The 23,157-nt window shown below is 38.8% G+C and overlaps 1 protein-coding gene across 19 annotated transcripts in view; it reads left to right on the top strand.

Annotated features, from left to right (window-relative positions):
• Positions 1 to 23,157, top strand: part of LOC105489205 (netrin G1) — a 362,022-nt gene that overhangs the window by 66,499 nt on the left and 272,366 nt on the right. The window lies entirely within an intron of this gene.

Raw genomic sequence — 23,157 nt, 5'->3', positions numbered from 1 at the left:
AATTTTCTAAAAGGAAAAAAAAAATAAGATTTTTCACTGGTATTTTTTTTGAAAGTGGTATGAAGTGTGTTTTGGAGATGAAAACATCCAATTACTTGGTTCCTAATTTCTCAGCTATCCTGGACAGTCTCAAGTGTCACTGTGGGTTTTATTAAAGACATTCTCTTCCCAGTCTGACACAGCTTTGTTATCCTCTATAATAGCAGAGCTGCGACCTCCACCCTGAGGAGACACTCTTCCTGGCACTAACTATGACACCTAGAGATTTCATTTTGCCTCAAACACTTTCCTATTTTCCTCCGGTAACTGTGAAAAGCTCCTCTGTGGAATCAGATACTTTATGCAGTAGGTACACACACTGAAAAAAAATGACTTGCAGACTGTGGACAGCCACCTCCCAAAGGAAAAATACTGTAGCTGTGAAGGTGATGGCCCAAAGTCAGTTTCTCCACGGTGCTGAGTGAGAGATCCCATTGTGTACTGATTTACTTTTTTAAAGGTATCTTCATTCTGCTTTTCTCTTCTAATCAACTTCTGCTACAGAAAGTAAAGAGAAAAATGAACCCTTCCATGGAGAAACTACATATGTTTAAAATATAAAGGGTGGCTGTTGTTTTCTTCATATTCAAAATGATTCAAAACTTTTCCCCTATTGAAGATGAGGTGACATGCCTATCTCAACAGTTACGATGATTCACATGCCCATTTCTTCACTCCGTGCTCTGTAAAGCGATAAGTACTTTCATAGCTCATGTTTCATGGAACTTGTGCCTGTAAACTATTTTAGGATTTCTGGCCTAATGCACTTTCCCTCAATTATAGTTAAAATTCCATGAGAAGGTTTCCACATACCATGGACTTAAACATGTCCTAGCAGCCACAGCATGGCAGCTGAACTTTCTTCCTCTTCCACCCTGTCTCTGGTTCCAGTGACTCGTTGCCAGTGACTCTGGTACCCACAGAAGAATGGTTTCTACAGGGAACCATTGTCCGCATTCCCCTCCTCTTCACCATGATCGTGGAAACAGATGACGCTGAAGTGCCCAAGGCGTCGAAGGCATATGTGTTCCCCTGAGACCCCAGCACATTAAGCTCCTATCTGATTCATGCAGAAATGGAGGGAGGCTGGGCGTGGTGGCTCATACCTGTAATCCCAGCACTTTGAGAGGCCAAGGCGGGCTGATCACCTGAGGTTGGGAGTTCGAGACCAGCCTGACCAACATGGAGAAACCCCGTCTCTACTAAAAATACGAAATTAGCTGGGTGTGGTGGCACAGGCCTGTAATCCCAGCTACTCAGGAGACTGAGGCAGGGGAATTGCTTGAATCTGGGAGCTGGAGGTTGCAGTGAGCCAAGATTGCACCACTGCACTCCAGCCTGGGCAACAAGAGCCAATCACCATTAAAAAAAAAGAAGGAGGAAAGGAAGAAAGAAAGAAAGAAAGAAGGAAAGAAGGAAGGGAGGGAGGGAGGGAGGGAGGGAGGGAAGGAAGGAAGGAAGGAAGGAAGGAAGGAAGGAAGGAAGGAAGGAAGGAAGGAAGGAAGGAAAGAAAGAAAGAAAGAAAGAAAGAAAGAAAGAAAGAAAGAAAGAAAGAAAGAAAGAAAGAAAGAAAGAAAGAAAGAAAGAGAAAGAAAGAAAGAGAAAAGGAAGAAAAGAAAGAGAAAAGGAAGAAAAGAAAGAAAGAAGAAATGGAGGGAATACTTCTTATTTGCTTCACTGTTAATCTTTTTCTTTATTATGTCCCCAAGCAACACACCTATGCCCCATGTCTCACTGAGTTTCTAATGAAGGAACTCTTTCTTTTTCCACCTGTTGTCCCTGTCCCCAGAGGCCTGGCTGGGAGACATATGAAAGTGACCAGCACCACGCTGCACTTAGAATCATCTCCCACTTCCAGTGACCGAAGCATTGCCCTTGGGTTAAGCTTGTATCCCCTACTCTCCCTTCGCTTAGCTGGAGTACCTCTCCCAGAGGGTGCCTCAGTTTCTCAGGAGAGTGGTCTTTTGTGGGGGCTTACCCTCTAGTTCAGCTGACTGAAATGTCTACCTTCTACCACACTCACAGCTTCTGTACACCTTTTTTCTAGGACTCCACCACCACTACTGCCCTCAAAGCCCTGACCACATGCCACAGCATTTATTCATGAAAGTACTTTTCTTGTTGGTAAATACAGTTAGAAAACATCCGTAGTTATCCATTATCCAAATAAATAAAACTCAAGTTTTGTATTTTGTGTTCATGAGCTTCTCTGTGTGGTTTCTGAGATTCCAGATCCCTTTGATACTTTTTCAAACTTTCTGCTTGCCTTTTTTTCTGAGATGCATTAGCTGTTTCCTTACCTCATTTAACTGCAAATACCCACATGGCATTTAAGTCCTTGCTTTTCTAGTCTGGCCTGACCTCATCTGAAACCTCCTTACCTATTGCTTTGATTACCACAATGTGGTAATTACACTATGTGGATCTCTTTTGATCAGTCACAGATTTGACTTTTTTTGGTCTATTCAAGTAATATTTTTCCAGATACCATTATGTGCCAAGAGCTGTAGTCATGATGAATATGCCTCAACATATACTCTTAAGGAAGGCCGAAAAGGAAAGAGATGATGAGATAGTGTTACGCCCAGACCGTTTGTTCCCCACAGAAGACCACCAGAGTCCAGAGTCAAAGCCAAGCGGCAAGGATCTTTACTACAAGTTCGAACTTGGTCCCTCCATTCCACAGCATACAAGAGGGCCTCGAACAATGCGAGTGCTTGCTTTTTATAGCCCGATGTAAACAGGATATGTAAAGTTACAGGGAACAAGGTAATTCTCTCGGTTACAGCATTACAATTGGTTAACATTATACATTTAGCATTCCTTATCGGAGATCTCCCAGGTGATGTTTTTCTGAAGTTTGAAAGAAATATGGAGGAATGTGTTTGTGCTGGGCTCAGGAAGTTGGGAGATATATGGGGGATGTGCCTCATTCCTTTCAATAGTGGCAGCTTAAGACAGTCATATGAAAAAGGGATGAAAGGAGCATCTATGAGAGATGATAGCCTTAACAGGTAAGGTAAGAGAAGTCTTCTTGCATTGGCTACTGTTTATCCTTGGCTCAGCTCTCAATTATTCATCACCTTCTCGCAGTAACCAGTCCCTGACATATGACCTTGATTGAGACAATAATTGTGCCTCATCCTCCTTCCCATACTAATATGTCCAGGGATAGACATACGACCTTAGCTGGGCCAACTGAAGACATTCCCCTAGAATTTTCCTAAGAATTCTCTATCCTCTTTGGTATAGTGGCAGTTGCCTGCCACTGTGTTTACAAAAAGCCTGTTTGTACAAGGAAGAAATTAAGTTATTATTCTGTGGGAGTGGGGAAAGGAGGCAGGATCCACAAAGAGATCTGGCAATAGGTGTCCCTAGATCAGGCCATGCCTGAAGTCAGGTCCATCACCATTCTTTCTGTCAATATAGACTTCTTTTTTGTTGTTGTTGTTGTTGAAGTTGCTTTAGGTTTTGTTTAAATCGGATGGTTCCGGATTTCAGTTCAGGATTGCAACTAAAAGAGATGCAATTTAAATGTTCTCTAAAGGAGGTGATGCCAGAGTTGAGTGCTGAAGAAGGAGAGGAGCATCACAGAAACAGAATGCACTCTGAGCAAAGGCTGCAATGAGCTGGAAATGCAAGGATAAATCCTCAAGGGTATTAGAGAATCCTTTCCACAGGAGACCAAGCAGAGGAGTTTGAGGTTTTACCCTGAACACAATAATAAAATAATCAATTTTAAGAAGATAGCTTTGTTACCTCAAATTTTTTACTCAAGTTCATTTGGAGAATGACTGGGAATGGAACAAAAACAAAGCAAGAAGAAAATTTAAACAACTCCTGTGTTACTCCAGTCAACAATGATAAAGACTTGAATTAAGGCAGTGGTCCTGAGAACAGAGTAAAATGGTGGCTTTAAGGGAGAATAAAGAGGTGAAACTGCCAGGGCAGTCCTCGGGCCATCCGGGGATGAAGGAGCCATTCCACTGAGATGGGGGACATTAGAGGCATAGAAGGTCTGGAGGGAAGATGAGGCATTTGCCCATTGTGCCTGGGAGCTCAAGCTATCCAAGTCACCACCAGATGAATCTTAATAAAGTACTCTTTTCAATGTATTTCTTCATCTGTGAAAAGATTGGGCAGGGAGAATAAGTTTAGATTAGTTGATCTTTAAGATTACTTCAGGTGATTAAAAAAAATTGATTATGTGTCACTGCCAAGGAATCTTCACAAAGATTCAAATTCTAATCTCTCACCCTAGATTCTAAACCTTCCATTTTCATTTGGCCTCCCTGTGCCTCTTTAATCTTATTTACAGATGCTTTCCGTGCCACACTCTCTGCTCTAGAGAGAGCAGTTCCTTCCATGTTCCTGCAGATGCTGAGTTTCTAACGTGCTCCTGTACAGCATCCTCTTTTCCATTTCTTTCTTTAGCAATTGTCTTAGCTTGGCTAGTTCTCCATTCTATTAGGATGCCTTCCTTCTCCATACTCTACTCTGTCCTGGGGCCCTTATATGTCTTCTCTGAACATGCACTATACTCAACTCCTATGTAATACAATCAGTCGTACATATTCTCTGTAATTTAGAGCTCTAATTATTTCATATGTGTTGGTTTGCTTTCTAAACCTAGTGCTTCTTGAGGGTCTTTGGTGTCTGGAACAGTGTTGGGTGAATTGTAGAAGCATCATATAAGTCAGTTATACATGTTCTTCACTTCTCCTGGAATCTTCCTCCACCTCTACTTTGTCACAAAATTCCATTCATACATCCTATGAGATACAGTTCAAAGTTTGTCTCCTCTGTGAAGCTAAGCCCCAGACTGAAATGAATTATTTACTCTATCTTCATATATATGTAATATACAATACATATTTGAATATTTGTGCATATTTAAGTCATAATATTTTTTAAATAATATAGAGCAGCATTTCCAATAATACATATAATAGGCAGATTTATTTTAATATTCCTAAGCCACCACACCTGGTACAATGATTACTTAACCCTTGGAAATATTTTTGCAGAGAAGAGGATTTCGTATTTGTATCCATGAAGTCCCATTAGCACATTGCAGCATGAGGAGAAGGTTGAGCTCATCCAGGGAAAAAACCCATCAGCTGACAGAAAGCAGGTGATGAGATCTCTCACCAGATTAAAAAGGGAAGGGCAGCAACTCATTAGGAAACACAGAGATGTCTGCTTAATTACTTGAAAAATGTCTGAGCCAGTACATTTTATGACACCTGGAGGGTATAAACATGCCCATAAATTTAATTAATTTTCTTTCTTCTTTCATTGCACCTGTATGGCCTAAAGGAAAGGAAGTCTAATGAAAGTACAATCAAGCACTTCTGCCGGACTTCCACAGTTCATTTGGGCAATATTCAGAAAATGAAATACTGAATTTCCTATCAGTTTATGGGGAGAAATGTATTTGGAAAAATGCAGCCCAGCAGTGAAATTAGTCCCATGTCAAACTCTGATCAATGACTTCTTCAGCTTTATTTCCAAAAAGAGCTTAAATCTCTTTATAGATGTATTAAAATATGTTTAATACTCATAAATCTCTAAGGAGAAAATCAGAACTAGATATTATTTTTTTCTTGGAGGAAAGCATTATATGAGAACTAGAAGACTTCGGGGAGTTGGTCAGAGCTATAGAGCAAGTAGCCTATTGCAGTAGCATTGCCCACACTTCTGTTAAAAATCTTGAAATCTATGATATTGCTATTTTTATCAATTGAAATTATAGTAGTAATGAGTATGCTTGAATATCCATTGCAATATTACATCATTTAATGAGTTCTCACTCTTTGCCAGAGACTGTACCAGTACTTTACATGTCTCTTCTTGAATCCTCATAAAACCACTGCAAAGAAAGTAATAACCCATTTGAAATGACTCCCAGAAAGATTACAGGTCTTATCCAAGGCAACACAGCTAGTAAGTTTTGAAAGTAGGACTCAAATCCAGGTCCTTTTGGCTCCATAATCTGTTCTCATTTAATTTTGTTATATGAACAGTAATGTCAAGCCATTTTTCTGCTTGTTAATTCAGTGTCACTGAACATATGAAAAGTTTATAGACACATCTTGTTTTCTTAAAAGAATTTTGACATCGTTGAGCTTTGAGTAGTGAATTATTCATTGGAGCTTCTGGACATAGCCCGAACAATATGCTCTCCCAAGAACTTACTGAAGAAAACTTCAACTGTGTACGATTTTGACCCAAAATATACTTGTCTGCATCCAGTTTTTCCTATAGATACCAGGAAGGTGTGTCTCCCTCAGTGTAGGAGAAAGGGAAGGAAACTATTGCGTATTGAGCTCCTACTTTGTGCTCACTATACATCCAGCCTTTTGCGTGTATTAATTCACTTGATATGAGTTATGTGGGGAGAAAGGTGACCATTCATAAGCCTGCTATCAAGTAATTCTCACTGGGAACATCCCAGGGCAATGCTGCCAATTCCCTTGGCATTCCACTTTTAAAAGACGTGGTGGTGAATGCTAAGATTTATAGTCGAACATATCCTGAGGTGATTTGAAAATTGCTACTAGATAAAAGTGAAATGAAATATTTTCATTTTAGCTGTTAAATTTCTCATTCTGTCATGAAATACCATAGTTAGTGCTGTTTTCAGTTTTAATCTCTTGTAAACTCATTGACTGTTAATGTTTAGTGGGCCCATAAACTAATTTGAATTGATCTGATTTTGCACAATCAAGCCCATTACACTTGTTTCAATTTTTTGCATCACAGCTTTAACATCTGGAAGCTATGAAAAGCACAACAGCCTGTCTAAAGAGACTGTCACAAGAAATCATGTTAAAGGACATATTATTAAGACCTGGCTAACCATCGGCACTAACGCTCCTGCCACACTGTCTCCATTTCTGTATCCAGCATCACAGATGGGAGTAGACAAGAGGGGTGGAGCATGCGTGGAAGGCTGCTCCGTAAGCCTTAGTTGGGAATTGCATTTCCCAAAACAGATTACTTTCTAGGTACCTACTAAGCTCCCCAACCCACTCACCCTCCCATTGCCCTCTCTGATTGGTTTATCCCAAGCAGTTATTAAACTAGCTATGATTAGTTCCTCAGTGATTCTTTGGACTTAATCAGGTCTAGCTGACATATTTGTGGGACACAGTGAGAAATACTTTTGTATTCAAGTTTCTGAACCATCATGTGTGTATCAGTATGGCTACATGCCTTTGTAAACCAATAATTCTGCCTTTGAAAGTGCAACATGTTAAAAAGAGTGAGCCTGTGATTATTTTCCAGCCATAGCAAAGGAGAACTAAGGCACCAAATTCATTCACGTTTTTGCATGCATTATTAACCTTTATTTGTTTGTTTATTTATTTATTTATTTATTTAGAGACAGAGTCTCACTTTATTGCGCAGGCTGGAGTGCGGTGGCGTGATCTTGGCTCACTGCAAGCTCCGCCTCCCAGGTTCATGCCATTCTCCTGCCTCAGCCTCCCGAGTAGCTGGGACTACAGGCACCCACCACCTCACCTGGCTAATTTTTTGTGGTTTTAGTAGAGACGGGGTTTCACTGTGTTAGCCAGGATGGTCTCGATCTCCTGACCTTGTGATCTGCCCGCCTCGGCCTCCCAAAGTGCTGGGATTACAGGCATGAGCCACCGCGCCCAGCCTTAACCTTGATTTAGATTAATATATATTTGTGCCTTTTGCTATTATATTTTATTATTTTTTGCATTTTTATTGGTTTGTAGGTTTTAAAATATATTTTGGATACAATCCTTCATCAGACACATGTATGAAAATAACTTCTTCTAATTTTTAATTTTTCTTTTCTCTCTCTGATAGTTTTAATAAATAGAAGTTCTTAATTTTAATGAAGTGAAATTTATCAATCTTTTACTATCGTTGCTTTTTAAAGTTTTTAATGTAATGGAGTCCGTTGTGTCATTCTTATGCCTTTGTGTCCTCATAGCTTAGCTCTCACTTATGAGTGAGAAGACATGGTGTTTGGTTTTCCATTCCTGAGTTGCTTCACTTAGAATAATGGTCTCCAATTCCATCTAAGTTGCTGCAAATGTCACTATTTCATTCCTTTTTATGACTGAGTAGTATTCCATGGTATGTATATAAACCACATTTTCTTTATCCACTCGTTGATTGATGGACATTTGGGCTGGTTATATATTTTTGCAGATGCAAATTATGCTGCTGTAAATCTGCACGTGCAAGTATCTTTTTCATATAATGACTTCTTTTCCTCTAGGTAGATACCCAGGATATCTACCTTGGTCCATTTGCTGGATCAAATGGTAGATCTGTTTTTACTTATTTAAGGAATGTTCACACTGTTTGTCATAGTGGTTGTACTAGTTTACATTCCCACCAGCAGCGTAAAAGTGTTCCATTCCCTTTTCACCACATCCACGCCATCATCAATTTTTTTTTTTTTTTTTTTGATTTTCTGATTATGGCCATTCTTGGCAGGAGTGAGGTGATATCACATTGTGGTTTGATTTGCATTTCTCTCATCATTAGTGATGTTGAGCATTGTTTCATGTTTTTTTTTTGGCCATTTGTGTATGTTCTTTTGAGAATTGTCTATTCGTTTCCTTAGCCCACTTTTTGACGGGATTGTTCCTTTTTTCCTAATTTTTTGTTTGAGTTCCTTGTAGATTCTGGATATTAGTCCTTTGTCTGATGTATAAATTGTGAAGATTTTCTCCCACTCTGTGGGTTGTCTGTTTACTCTGATGGCTATTTATTTTGCTGTGCAGAAGCTTTTTAGTTTAACTAATTATCATCTATATATCTTTGTTTTTGGTGCATTAGCTTTTAGATTCTTGGTCATGAAGTCATTGCCTGAGCTGATGTCGAGAAGTGTTTTTCCAAAGTTATCTTCTAGAATTTGTATGGTTTCAGGTCTTAGATTTATTTAAGTATTTGATCCATTTGAGTTGATTTTTATATAAGCTGAGAGATGAGAATCCAGTTTCATTTTTCTATATGTGGCTTGCCAATTATCCCAGCACCTTTTGTGGAATAGGGTGTCCTTCCCCCATTTTGTTTTTGTTTGTCTTGTCAAAGATCAGTTGACTGTGTTTGTCTTTATTTCTGGGTTCTCTATTCTGTTCATTGGTCTCTGTGCCTGATTTTATACCAGTACCATGCTGTTTTGATAACTATGGCTTTCATAGTATAGCTTGAAGTCAGGTAATGTAATGCCTCCAGATTTGTTCTTTTTGCTTAATCTCGCTTTGACCATGTAGACTTTTGTTGTTGTTGTTGTTCCATATGAATTTGGAGTTTTTTTTTTTTTTTTTTTTTTTTTTCTAATTCTGTGAAGAATGATGGTGGTATTTTGATGAGAATTGCATGGAATTTCAGGATTGCTTTTGGCAGTATGGTCATTTTCACAATATTGATTCTACCCATCCATAAGCATGGGATATGTTTCTTATTTGTTTGTGTCATCTGATTTCTTTCAGCAGTGTTTTGTAGTTCTTTTTGTTTTTGTTTTTGTTTTTTGTAGAGGTCTTTTTACCTCCTTGGTTAAATATATTCCTAATAATTTAATTTTATTTTCTTGCAGCTATTATAAAAGGGATTGAGTTCTTGATTTGATTCTCAGCTTGGTTGCTGTTGGTACATAGCAGGGCTACTGATTTGTGTACATTAAATTTTTATACTAAGACTTTGCTGAATTAATTTCCTAGTTTTGGAAGCTTTTTGGATGAGTCTTTAGGGTTTTGAAGGTATACAAACATGTCATCAGCAAACAGAGAGAGTTTGACTTCCTCTTTACCCATTTGAATGCCCCCTTCTTTCTTTCTCTTGTCTAACTGCTCTGGCTAGGACTTCCAGTACTATGTTGAATAGAAGTGGTGAAAGTGAACCTCTTTTTGTTATTCCAGTGCTCAGGGGGAATGCTTTCAACTTTTCCCCATTCAGGATACTGTTGGCTGTGGGTTTTTCATAGATGGCTTTTATTACCTTAAGGTATGTCCCTTGTATGCCAATTTTGCTAAAGGTTTTAATCATAAATCGATGCTGGATTTTGTCAAATGCTTTTTCTGAGTCTATTGAGATGATCATGTGATTTTTGTTTTTAATTCTGTTTATCTGGTATACCACATTTATTGACCTGCAGATGTTAAACCATCTTTGCATCTCTGGTATGAGACCCACTTGATCATAGTGGATTATCTTTTTGATATGCTTTTGGATTTGGTTAGCTAGTATTTTGTTAAGGATTTTTGCATCTAGGTTCATCAGGGATATTGGTCTGTGGTTTTCTTTTTTGGTTATGTCATTTCCTGGTTTTGGTATTAGGGTGATACTGACTTCATAGAATGACTTAAGGAGGATTCCCTCTTTTTTAAAAAAAAAAAAATGTATTTTTATGGAGTCTTGCTCTGTTGCCAGGCTGGAATGCAGTGGTGTGATCTTGGCTCATTGAAACCCCTGCCTCCTGGGTTAAAACAATTCTCCTGCCTCAGCCTCCCGAGTAGCTGGGACTACAGGCATGCACCACCACGACCAGCTAATTTTTGTATTTTTAGTAGAGATGAGGTTTCACCTTGTTGGCCAGGATCTCGATCTCTCTTGACCTCATGATCCACCCTCCTCAGCCACCCAAGTGCTGGGATTACAGGCGTGAGCCACCACACCCAGCAGATTCCCTCTGTCTCTAGCTTTTGGAATAGTGCCAATAGGATTGGTACCAGTTTTTCTTTGAATGTCCAGTAGAATCCAGCAGTAGATCTCTCTGGTCCCAGACTTTTTTTTGTTGGGAACTTTTTAATTACCATTTTAGTCTTGCTGCTTGTTAATTGGTCTGTTCAGAGTTTCTATTTCTTCCTGGTTTAATCTAGGAGGGTTGCATATTTCCAGGAATTTATCCATCTCCTCTCGGTTTTCTAGTTTATGCATGTAACTGTGTTCACAGTAGCCTTGAATGACCTTCTGTATTTCTGTGGTATTGGTTGTAATATCTTCCATTTCATTTCTAATTGAGCTTATTTGAATCTTTTCTCTTCTTTCCTTGGTTAATCTCGCTAATGGTCTATTAATTTTATTTATCTTTTCAAAGAACCAGCTTTTTGTTTCATTTATCTTTTGGATTTTTTGTTTGTTTGTTTGTTTCAATTTCATTTAGTTCTGCTCTGTTCTTGGTTATTTATTTTCTTTTGCTGAGTTTCAGTTTGGTTTGTTCTTGTTTCTCTAGCTCCTTGAAGTGGGACCTTAGATTGTTTATTTGTGCTCTTTCAGCTTTTTGATGTAGGCATTTAATACTATGAATTTTCCTCTTAGCACTGACCTTGCTATATTCCAGAGGTTTTGATAGGTTATATCACTGTTATTCATTTAGAAGAATCTTTTAGTTTCTATCTTGATTTCATTATTGACCTAACAATCATTCAGGAGCAGGTTATTTAATTTCCATTTGTTTGCATGGTTTTAAGGGTTCCTTTGGAGTTGATTTCCAATTGTATTCCACTGTGGTCTGAGAGAATACTTGCTATAATTTCAATTTTCTAAAACTTACTGAGATTTGTTTTGTGGCCTATTATTTGGTTTATCTTGGAAAATGTTCCATGGCTGATAAATGGAATGTATATTCTGCAATTGTTGGGTAGAATGTTCTATAAATATCTGTTAAGTCCATTTGTTCTAGGGTATAGTTTAATTCAATTGTTTGGTTGTTGACTTTCTGACTTGACTTGTCTGGTGCTGTCAGTGGAGCCCTGAAGTCCCCCACTATTATTGTGTTGCTGTCTGTCTCATTTTTTAGGTCTTGTAGTAATTGTTTTACAAATTCAGGAGCCCCACTGTTAGGTGCATATTTATTTAGGACTGTGATATTTTCCTTTTGGACTACTTCTTTTATCATTACATAATGTTCCTGTTTGTCTTTTTTTAACTGCTGTTGCTTTAAAGTTTGTTTTGTTTGATATAAGAATAGTTGCTCCTGCTGGATTTTAGTGTCCATTTGCGTGGAATATCTTTTTCCATTCTTTTACCTTAAATTTTTGTGAGTCTTTATGTGTTGAGTGAGACTCTTGAAGACAGCAGGTACTTGTTTGGTGAGTTCTGCCATTCTGTATCTTTTAAATGGAGCATTTAAGCCTTTTACATTCAACGTTAGTATTGAGATATGACGTACTATTCTATTCATCATACTATTTGTTGCCTGAAAACCTTGGTTTATTTTTCATTGCATAGTTGTTTTATAGGTCCTGTGATATTTATGCTTTAAGGAGATTCTATTTTGGTGTATTTCACACATTCATTTCAAGATTTAGAGCTCCTTTTAGAAGTTCTTATAGTGCTGGCTTGGTAGTGGCAAATTCTCCCAGCATTTGTTTGTCTGTAAAAGACTGTATCTTTCCTTCATTTGTGAGGCTTAGTTTTGCTGAATACAAAATGTTTGGCTGATAATTGTTTTGTTTAAGGAGGCTGAATATAGGATCTCAATCCCTTCTAGCTTGTAGGGTTTCTGCTGAGAAATCTGCTGTTAATCAGATTCTTTCCTTTGTCATGACTTTAGATAACCTGATGACTATGTGCCTAGGGGGTGATCTTTTTGCAGTGAATTTCCCAGGTGTTCTTTGAGCGTCTTGTACTTGCATGTCTGAGTCTCTAGGAAGGCCAGAGAAGTTTTCCTCGATTATACTCCCAAATATGTTTTTGGAAAAACTCTAACTTGCAGACCAATCTTCTTCCTCGGGAATACCAATTATTCCTAGGCTTGGTGGTTTAACATAATCCCAAACTTCTTGGAGCTTTTGTTCATTGCTTTTTTTTTTTTTTGTCTTTAATCAGGTTAATTGAAAAGCCTTGCATTGGAGCTCTGAAGTTTCTTCCCCTACTTGTTCGATTCTGTTGCTGAGACTTTCCAGGGCATTTTGCAATTCTCTAAGTGTGTCCTTCATTTCCAGAAGTTGTGATTGTTTTTTATTTATGGTATCTATCTCACTGGAGATGTTTCTATTCAGCCTGTGTCATGTTTTTGATTTTTTTGAGTTGGACTTCATCCTTCTCTGGTGCCTCTTTAATTGGCTTAATAGTCAACATTCTGAATTCTTTTTTTGGCAATTCAGAGATTTCATCATGATTTGGATCCATTGCTGGTGAACTAGTGTGATCTTTTGTGGGTGTTAAAGAATCTTGTTTTGTCATATTACCAGATTGATTTTGGTTCCTTCTCACTCGGGTAGATGTCAAAGGGAAGATATAGGACTCAAGGGCTGCTGTTCAAATTCCTCTGTCTCATGGGATGCTCCCTTGATGCGGTGCTCTCCCCTTTCCCCTAGGAATGGGGCTTCCTGAGAGCTGAAATAACTGCAGTGATTGTTATTTCTCTTCTGGATTTAGCCACCCAATGGAGCTACCTAGTTCTGGGATGGTACCATGGAATGTCTGCAAAGGTCCCGTGATGTGATCTGTCTTCAGATCTCTCAGCCATGGATACCAGCACCTACTCTGGTGGAGGTAGCAGGGGAGTGAAGTGGACTCTGTGAGGGTTCTTGGTTGCATTTTTGTTAAGTGCACTGATTTTGTGTTGGTTAGCCTCCAGCCAGGATGTGGCACTTTCAAAAGCATATTAGTTGCAGTAGTATAGGGATGATCAGGCAGTAGATGGGGCCCTAGAGCTCCCAAGAGACTATGTCCATTGTCTTTGGCTACCAGGGTGAGTAGAGAAAGACCATCAGGTGTTAGGCATGTATAAGCTCTGACTCTCCTTGGGCAGGGCTTGCTGCCCAAGGAGTGTGGTTTCCAGACCAATGGAATTATGTTCCCAGGGGGATTATGGATGCTTCTGCTGTGTCACACAGGTTGCCAGGGAAGAGGAGGAAAGCCAGCAACCACAGGCCTCATCCAGCTCCCATAGAGCCCTCCTCACCCACCGCCAACAGCACTGAGTTTATTTCCAGGCAGCTGGTGGCCAGAGCTGAGAATTTGCCCCAGGCAGAGTTCCTTGGCTGTCCCATGGAGCCTGCAGTGGCAATCCACCACCTTCAAAGGGTCTGTGGATTCTCTCAGCTTTTCTGGTATGTTCCTGTGGTTGTTCTTGGAGCAAAAGTTTATGATGTGGGTTGCCACATGCTTCTCTGTGTGTTCAAGTGGGAGCTGCAAGTTAGTCTTGCCTTCTATCCACCATTTCCCTACCCCTTTCACCATGTTAAATATATCCTCTACATACGGTATCAGCTTTGGCACATATGCATGGCATAGAGGTTAAGAGATTGGTCTCTGAAGTCTGACTACCTGCCAAATCCTAACTCCACTACTTAGTAGCTGTGTGAATGGGGCAAAGTTTTTAACTGCTGTCTGCCTCAGTTTCCTCATTTGTCAGCACTATGTCTCATAGGATTGTTGTGAACATTAACTGATTTAAAGGAATTAGAACAGTGTTTGACATAAGATAAATGCCTAATGCATCTTTATCATTAAGACCCTATGCATTTCCTAGTTATTTTAATAATACTCTTATTCACAATCAAGCACTATACCCTTATTGTGAAAAAGGGAAAAATACAGAAAATGAGTAAAAATGACATGTATTTCCCTTATCCCACCACTAAGAGGCAATTTATGTTACCATTTTGATATGTTTCATTCCAATCATTTTTTTAACTTAAAGTTTTCCACTTATTATCAATGGATATTATTATCAATGTAACATTGGTCAAATCATTTACCTTCTCTAAGCCTGGCAAACTTGTATGTAAAATAAAGGTAATTTAGTACCTACATTATAGGGCTATTGTGTGGATTAATTGAGTTATACCATGTAAATTACTTAGCTGGGTACTTGGCCTATTTTTATGTTAAACAACATGAAATTGCCAATATTCACCATTTTTTTACTATGAAAAAGACAATTTCATACAGTCCATCCTAATGAGAAGATCTCAATACATATATATATTAGCTTTCATGATAAGGCTCTACAGGGTGTGATGGTACAGAGCTAATTGCCCTTGGCCTTCAGCCCACAAAAAGACCACACTCCTATAGGCAAGGAAACATTTGTTGCAAAAGAAACAAGCAAACACCTGCAAGACAAAGCTGATCATGGCCTAACAAAGACAGGCTAAGTGTTGGAAGATTCCAAGCAAGGTAGACTACCTCCATCTGGAAGGATTCAGGGTGGCTCTATGATAAAGTTGACATCTGAGCCTGACTCAGAGCTGGAAGTCAACCTTTCTAGGTAGAGGGAACATTCAAAGCAAAGAAAGAGCAGTAGGAATGTACCGTGTGTAATTTCTTTGGTTAGAACATACAGTACATAAGGGCCGGAACTGGAAGGCAAAGCCTGTGTGTTTTAACACTCAGCACAGTACTCGGGCCATGGCCGGCACCTGGTATGTACTTGGACCAGTGCATACTAAGGGATGTGAGCTCTATTCCATAAAAAAGAGAGTGGGACATTTTTGACCAAAGGAGTACAATTGTCGGTGCCATCCTTTGGAAAGTTGAGTTGGGAATATATGTATCCTTGAAAACTTGAAGTGAAGCTCCTAGAGGCAGAGATACTTCTGTTTGTCCAGGGTCTTGCTAAGCTATCCAGCCTAATTTCCAACCTTTCCTTTCCCTTTTCCCCTACCTCCATCACAACTAATGTCTGACTCTACTTAATTTATTTTACTTCCTTCAACTTGCTGATATTTTTCTTGTGTCTCAAACCTTCATACGTTGTTGTGCCTGCTCTGAAACTCCTTCTCTTCACCACTTGGCCAACTCCTGCTTATCTTCCATCTCGGTGGATACATCACTTGTTGTAGAAGGCTTTCTCTGACTCACTTTAGCCGGCAAATCTGGATAGCTTCCCTTCTGAGGACTCCCATAGCACCCTGTACTTCCCACATGTTATCTGTCACTCTGCTTGCCGCCTAACCATTACAGACTGAAAGTTCTAAAAGGGTGAAGACTATATAACGTATTGGTTAAAAGCGGGGATTGAGAGATATGTATAAACCCAGTTCTGTATCCCGATTCTGCAATTTAGTATTAGAATGACTTTAGATGAGTTACTTCATGTAGCTAACATTCATGTCCTTATCTGTGCAATGGAAATAATAACAGAGACTAACTTTAGGGTTGGTGTGAGGAATGAAATGTGGTAGCATAGGCAAAGTTTAGCAGAGTGCCTGGAATATAATTAAGACATCATAAGTACTTATTAAAGTTTTGCTGCTAGTGGTCACAATTGGACCCCTTGGAGTGCTCCACAGCAGTACACTACTGGGAGCATACTAGGTGTCCCAAATATTATTAGATGATAGAAACAATGCCCATGGAAATGATGCAGATGTAGATGTGAAAAATGTTTTAGAGGTAATAGCCAATATAACTTGGCAATTTACCTAATTATAGGAGAAGACAAGGGAGTGGGCAGTCTCTAACTCAGCCTGAGCCTAGAGAAACCAAAGACCAGTGGTATTTTTTTTTTTAGGAGCAGAAGTGGGTGGGTGAGACAACATCATCAATTCAGAACTCATTTGGGGAGCATACTGAGTTATATGTTTAGTAGCAAGCTCAACCAACATTTAGTCCTGGAGCTGGGGAAAGAAAGTATAGATGGAGAAAGACATGGATTTCATTTTAAGAAGGGGGACTCTTTTGAGTCAACACTTCTCTAACTTTAGTGTGCTTTGGAATAACCTGAGGAAGGTTCTAAGGGGCATGTTTCTGGGTTTTATCTCTGTAGATTCTGATCAATAAATAGGTCTGTGGTGGAATATGCATTTTGACAAATAGCTTAGATGATTTCACTGTGACTTTGAACAAACTATTTATTATTTGAGTTTCAGTTTCTTCCCTTATTAAATGAGAATGGTATCTACCTTTTGAAGGCTGAAAAGGAGGTGAGAACACGCAGGTGTGTCTGTGTGTGTGTGTGTGCGCCACGCACACACGCGCATGTGTGAAGGTTATATAAGGAAATGAAGTAAAGCGTTTCTGGAAGAAAACATGGTATCCCATGTGGTATGACAAGTCAGTAAAGGAAGGAGCAAGCAAGAAATGAGAGAAGGTTAGTGAGTTTGACACGCAGAAGTCACAGATGAGAGAATTGTGTTCTTGGACAGCATGCTAGGGCAGGAGGAGGTTAGGAAGAGAGCAATGAGTGTTCCTTACTGACAGCATATTTAATGACACAGGAAAACATTGATGACATAGTTTTAAGTAAAACGTAGTATAAATCAGAATGACACTATGTTTTGTTATATCTAAGTAGTTATATTATGGGCAGTTTTTATTTTCTCCTTTTCATCAATGGTATTTATTACCATTAAATATTGGTTTCATAAAAATAATATTGGTTAAAATATTGGTTTCATAACAAAAAATAAACATTCTTGAATTTTCTGAGTGGAACTGAGAGAAAAAAGGTATCTCTGGGGAATTACAGGATGGAGAGAAAGACTTTTTCTTTTAAGATCAGAAAACATTTTTGCTTGCTTGTTAGAGAAGGTAGAGGTGGAGTCTGGAGAGGATAAAATCCTAGAAGAACCAATTTGGAATTCTGTCGATTGAAGGGTTATCCTTAGAATGGAGAAGGGAGACATTTTATGAAGAATTTAAGAGAAAATTGATGAAAATGTTAATGACAATATGAGAGCTAAGAGTACTATCCTTTACATGAGAAGTTTCAAAATGCCAGTTCAATTGTTTTAAGATATTTTAATTAGAGCACAAAGTCATGGATTTGATCCCCTAATGGACCAGTTAACTTCTTCTCATTCCTAAAGGCTAAATGACTTAAGCTAACATCAGACACCTGTTTTGTAGAAAGATATCAAGGGTCACCAAAAAAAAAAAAAAAAACCAAACAAACAACAACAAAAAAATGCCATGCAAGACAGGATGAATGGATCATTGCCGATTTATTGGTATCACGCAAGGAAAAGCACATATGTATCCATTGCTGAGGTGCTCCAGTATGACTTAGAAGCTAACCTTACCTGAAGATCTGATTGAGGATGTGAAACCATAAATCAAAGCTCACATTGTAAAGTTTTCTTTCCTTGAAATGAACTGCCCTAAAATGTTTGCCCACAGAGATCTAAGAAACACATTTTCAGGAAAATTGGTGCTTATCTGGACACTCGAGTTGCATTGGTCACTGATTTCTAAGGCTGGTGATTTATGATATCATCTTTCATGTAATGAGTTTCAGTTTTCCTGTATATTCAGACTGTTTCAACCTCTCTAAACCTTCCCCACTCAGGGAACTCATCAAGAGGATCATGGAGCACAGTCCTCTGAGAAGAAGCTATTTGAGTTACTTCTTCTGTGGTCAGACATTTGTTGGTCCCTAGAGCTTTACTAAATGGGATTTGATTCCATTTACCTGCCTGGAATGCTGCAGTTTTAAGTACTCCCTACCGGATTCCTGTCTGCAATGTCTTCTGAAATGTTGCCTGGTAGTATAACAGAAGCTGCAGGGTTGCAGTGCATTCAATTATTATGCAGGAATAATGAGAAATTAAATAGCATCCTGATTCACAACTGAGGCTGAATCTGTAGCTCTTAGAAATATGGATGTTGGTGTCAGACAGAATCTGGTTTGAGACCCACCTCTGCAAATCATTAGCTCTAAATCTCTAAGGCTCAGTTCCTTAACTGTTGTATAAAAGTTGCTTCCTTTATAAGGTTATAGTGAGTTTAGTAAATAAGATAATGCATGCTTATTAATTAGTATAGTACCTAGCATATATTAATAGTAAATGCTTACCAAATATTAGTGGTTACTACTTCTCCTGTTACTGTTACTTGTCCATATACCCAGAGAGTATCTCCAGGAACATAAAACAAATGTGTCCCAAGGAAAGATATTAATTTGCCGCTTAGCCAGTACATAAGATTTGTATAGGAATGAAATTAGAAGAATTAGCAATTTTCCTTTCACATTTGGGGACTTTGGATAAGAACTTGATTTTGGATAGGTGCTCTCTGGGGGCAGTTTTGGGATGACCAGACACCAAAATCCAAGACATTATATCCATCTCCTAGGTCAAGGCAGTTGAGAAGCACTTGTTTATGGGACAAAGGAAAATAAAGTGTGAATTTAAAAAACGAAAATCTTGCTTGTCTTCAATGCTAGATTTTGTGTGAAAATATGTAAACAGGTTTGTGCAAGTTTTGTGTATAGTTCAGACTACATGGATTGGGGGTTCAAACATCGCTTTGGATTTAAACAGATCTGCGTTTGGGTGCCAGATAAATCACTTTAATATCTGTAAGCTTCTGAGCAAGACACATAACCTCTATAAACCATACCCTCCTCCCTCTGTGGAAACTAATGTAGATGCTGAACACCAGTTAGCGGAGAGCATGGCATGAGATAAATAATCAATACATGTTAGTTATATTTTTCTATGTGTGAATGTGGCATCAATATGTATCCAGGCAGACAACAAGGTTTTATCCCTAGAAAGTTCTCATGTATGTCCAGATAAAATCAAGAATTTGTTTTTCAGTCCTGTTACTCTGTTGATATAGAAATGAATAACTCAGAGATTTTTTTTTTGTAGAATGCTTTCCAGGCAATTAACATATGAATTGCTCAGATAGCCACTGGGGACAATCATGCAGCCTAAGGAAGTACAGGGAGAAGGGCTATGGAGGCACAGGTTCTATGTGCCCAGTACTGTTCCAAGCACCTGGCAAGTAATCTCTTTTGCAAACCTCACATTAATGCTATGAGATAGGTAAATATCATCTGCATTTATAGACAAATAAAATAAGACTCCAAAAGATTAAGTATCTTGCCCAAAGTTATATAGCTTGTGAGAGAAGGCAGGACTTGAAACCTGGCCTGTTGTCTTTTAAGGCACTTTTAAGCTAGTGTCAATTGTGTAGCAAAAGCAAATGTAATATTGTTATGACTATATTGTGGAACACCAACAGAACCCCAGTGATATCCCGGTGTACTCTCGTGCATCTTAATTTGACTGAATTGATCCCAGATGTTAAATGCTAAACACACTGCACTGTTTTAGGTTTTTTCTTCCTCCCTGCTATTCAAATGCAACCATTAACACAGTCAGGAAGTAAAATGTTACATCTGAGATAAATGCCATGTTCATTTTCCTTTTTTCCCTCTCTCATTGTGTAGGAGAAAAAATTTGTTATCAATGCGACAACCGTTTTATTTCTTAGGAATAAAACACATGTAGGTTCACTTGCCTCCAGGGCAATCATATGCAGACAAGGAGCTCAGCACCCAGCAGGCATGCATATAACAGTTTCCTACCCAACTATGTTTCTACTAACCTTACTTTCCTTAGCACCTATGGTGGTTTCCCCAGGCCACATCAGCCCAGGGGTGAAATACAGTGGTGGAATACCATTAACAAACAATATCTCTTTGACTGTCTATACTTTCACTATTGTGTGACCCCATCCCTACAGAAGGATTCCCTCAGTTATTACACAGAGATTTGCTCATTTACAGAGTCTTACCAGATACCAAAGACCGTCAGCTGGTTTCTTCCTCGCATGTTCTGACTTCCTGAAGTGATGGTGCTATGCAGGCTTGTGTGAAGTAACTGGCTCAGTCTCCAAAATATGTTGTTTTGGGGCCTCCAAAACAACATTTGGAATCTTAAGGATACTGCTTGGTCCAGCAACTGAGCAGCACCAAGAGCTTGCTATGTTCTCTGGAATTCCTGAACCCACACCTACTTCTGTATGCTTCAATAATGAGGGAATACCCAGCTCTCCCATTTGAGTGCTTTATTCTATAAACCGTAGTGGATCGGAGTAGGGGTGGAGAATCACACTTCCTCGTCCTGGGGTCTGAGTTTCAGCTCTTCTGTCTGGTTGCAGTGTGACTGTGGGCAATTATTTAATCTCTGTTTGCCTAGGTTTCCTCATCTGTAAAGTGGAGTTAGCAATAAGAGGACTTACCTCACAGGGTTGTATCTAGTCCAGAGTGAGGGCTCAGCAAATATTGGCCACTGTTAATATTGTATGAGTACTGAAATCTCGCTGGCTCTGGCACCCAGGATACAGTGCAGAGATTTTTATCTTTTCTTCTTTCACTTTATACTTGCAGCTCCTCTCCCTAGGACTCAACCTTGAGCTGGAGGATGCTGTGAGTAGTAACCACTTGGGTTTATTCAGGAATGCCCTGCTTTCCAACTCTTTGGCACTAACATTCGTTACATTTGTGTGCGTTTATTATTCCTTCCTTAGGTTTGACTGGCTAGCTCCTCAGTCCCTTGGGCAAATCAATTTTGTTGGTACTAGGTTCGCAGGCATCCAAATGGGCTAAGATATGTCTGAGGTTTGAATCCTAGCTAAATTTAATTTTGGCCCAAGCTGGAAACAGGGATTCATATTCTCAATCTCTCTCTCTCTCTCTTTCTCTCTCTCTCTCTCTCTCACACACACACACACGCACACACACACACACACACGCACACACACACACAAATAGACAGACACATAGGGTTATATTTTTCAGCCCTGAAACCTTCCATTACAATTTGGTTATACACTTGACTTCTTAGATATACTTGAATTCTTGTTAAATCTCATTCAAAGATACTGTTTCACTGAAATTTCAACAGAACATCATTGTGAAATGATGTTTTATATGAAACCTCCCAAGTAATCTTTCAATGATGCTAATTAGTTCTTCTTCAGTTACCTGAAACCAGAATTAAAGAGCTGTTCACCAATGAAAACATTCACTTTAGCAGTTTATTCAAGAATACCTATTTGTATGACTTCTAGATAATAAATTATCCCTTCTTTTGTTCTTATTCGAGTACTACATAAGTATCAGGTAATCCACATCTGCTATTCTTGCATCAACTTTAAAATATTTAATTTCTTTTCCTAGTTGAGATTTGAATCACAAGTAATCTTTTCTAGAGGCAAAGTTGAAACAATACCTCTAAGACAAAAATAGCATTATCCCTTATGCCAGTAATATTTGAACTTAGGTATTCATTTACTCTCCCACTTTCCTGCTCTTTCTTAGTATTAATACACCATTCAGTGTTTGCTTGTTACATGCCAGGACATTTTACATCCATGAGGTCAGACTCAACTGTTATTTTGTGAACTATGAAGTGCATGTATATCATAGTTTTTCATTCAACACATCAGCAAAGATTCCAATCTAGGTTATAGTAAATTACTTGCATGTTTACAGAAAAGTCACATGCTCACTCCTGTTAAAGTATGGCAATCATTTCCATGTTAAAGTTTATTCCAGAATCTTGAAGTCAGCACATTTCCCAGTAGCTGAAAAACAACTGCAATAATAATAATAATTAATATTGACTGTGTGACTACTACATGCCACCCTCTGGGCGAGATAGTTGACAATAACTTTATAATATATTGATTGTGGAGGTCTTGTTATTATTCCAGTTTTATAAATAAGGAAAATGAGGTTCAGGGAAGTTGAATGTGCCACTGATATGGATTCAGATTCACATAACAATAATAATAATAATAATAATGCTAGTGTTTCCTAATTCTGATGAGGCTATAAGAAAGACCTGAGTCACCAAAACCATCCCCATCAGCCAGTAGGGAGTCTCAGTTAGCGTCATGTATGAACTAGGTAAGTGAACATAAATGGCAAGACAAGCCATCTGCTGTGGTCAGCCTTCCAGGGCTGCAGCATTGCTCCTTGCAGTGCATTTCTATTGAACTAATCACGGTTAATGTCATCAGAGTAACTTCTCAGTGAAGCAAGAATCTCCTCACCAGGAGGAAGCTGATAAAGATGTCTTGAGGATGCATGAAACATAGCCTTGGACTGGCTTCATGCTAGATGCCTTTCAAAGATGTATAGCTACATGTGTAACCTGGCAAGTTACTAGACTGATTGGAACTGCTCATACTGAGCAAAGGACTTGGCTGCAAGTCTAGGAAAGTGGAAATGTCATAAATGAAGAAGGATTCTTCGGATGGCAACCCCACTTAATAACTGATTGAAGGACAATCAATCTTTGCTCAATATGTACGTGTCCCTTGGTTGATCCAGCATTGGCCTTCTCAGCCACATCTGTATACACTTGATGTCATTTTCTCATCAAGTATGCCTTCTCTAAAAATAAAAGACAGCAAGCAATACTAAAGCTGGAATGA

The sequence above is a fragment of the Macaca nemestrina genome, chromosome 1 (genome assembly GCF_043159975.1).
Source record: "Macaca nemestrina isolate mMacNem1 chromosome 1, mMacNem.hap1, whole genome shotgun sequence".
Taxonomy (NCBI): Eukaryota; Metazoa; Chordata; class Mammalia; order Primates; family Cercopithecidae; genus Macaca; species Macaca nemestrina.
This window is presented reverse-complemented; position numbering and strand designations above follow the sequence as displayed.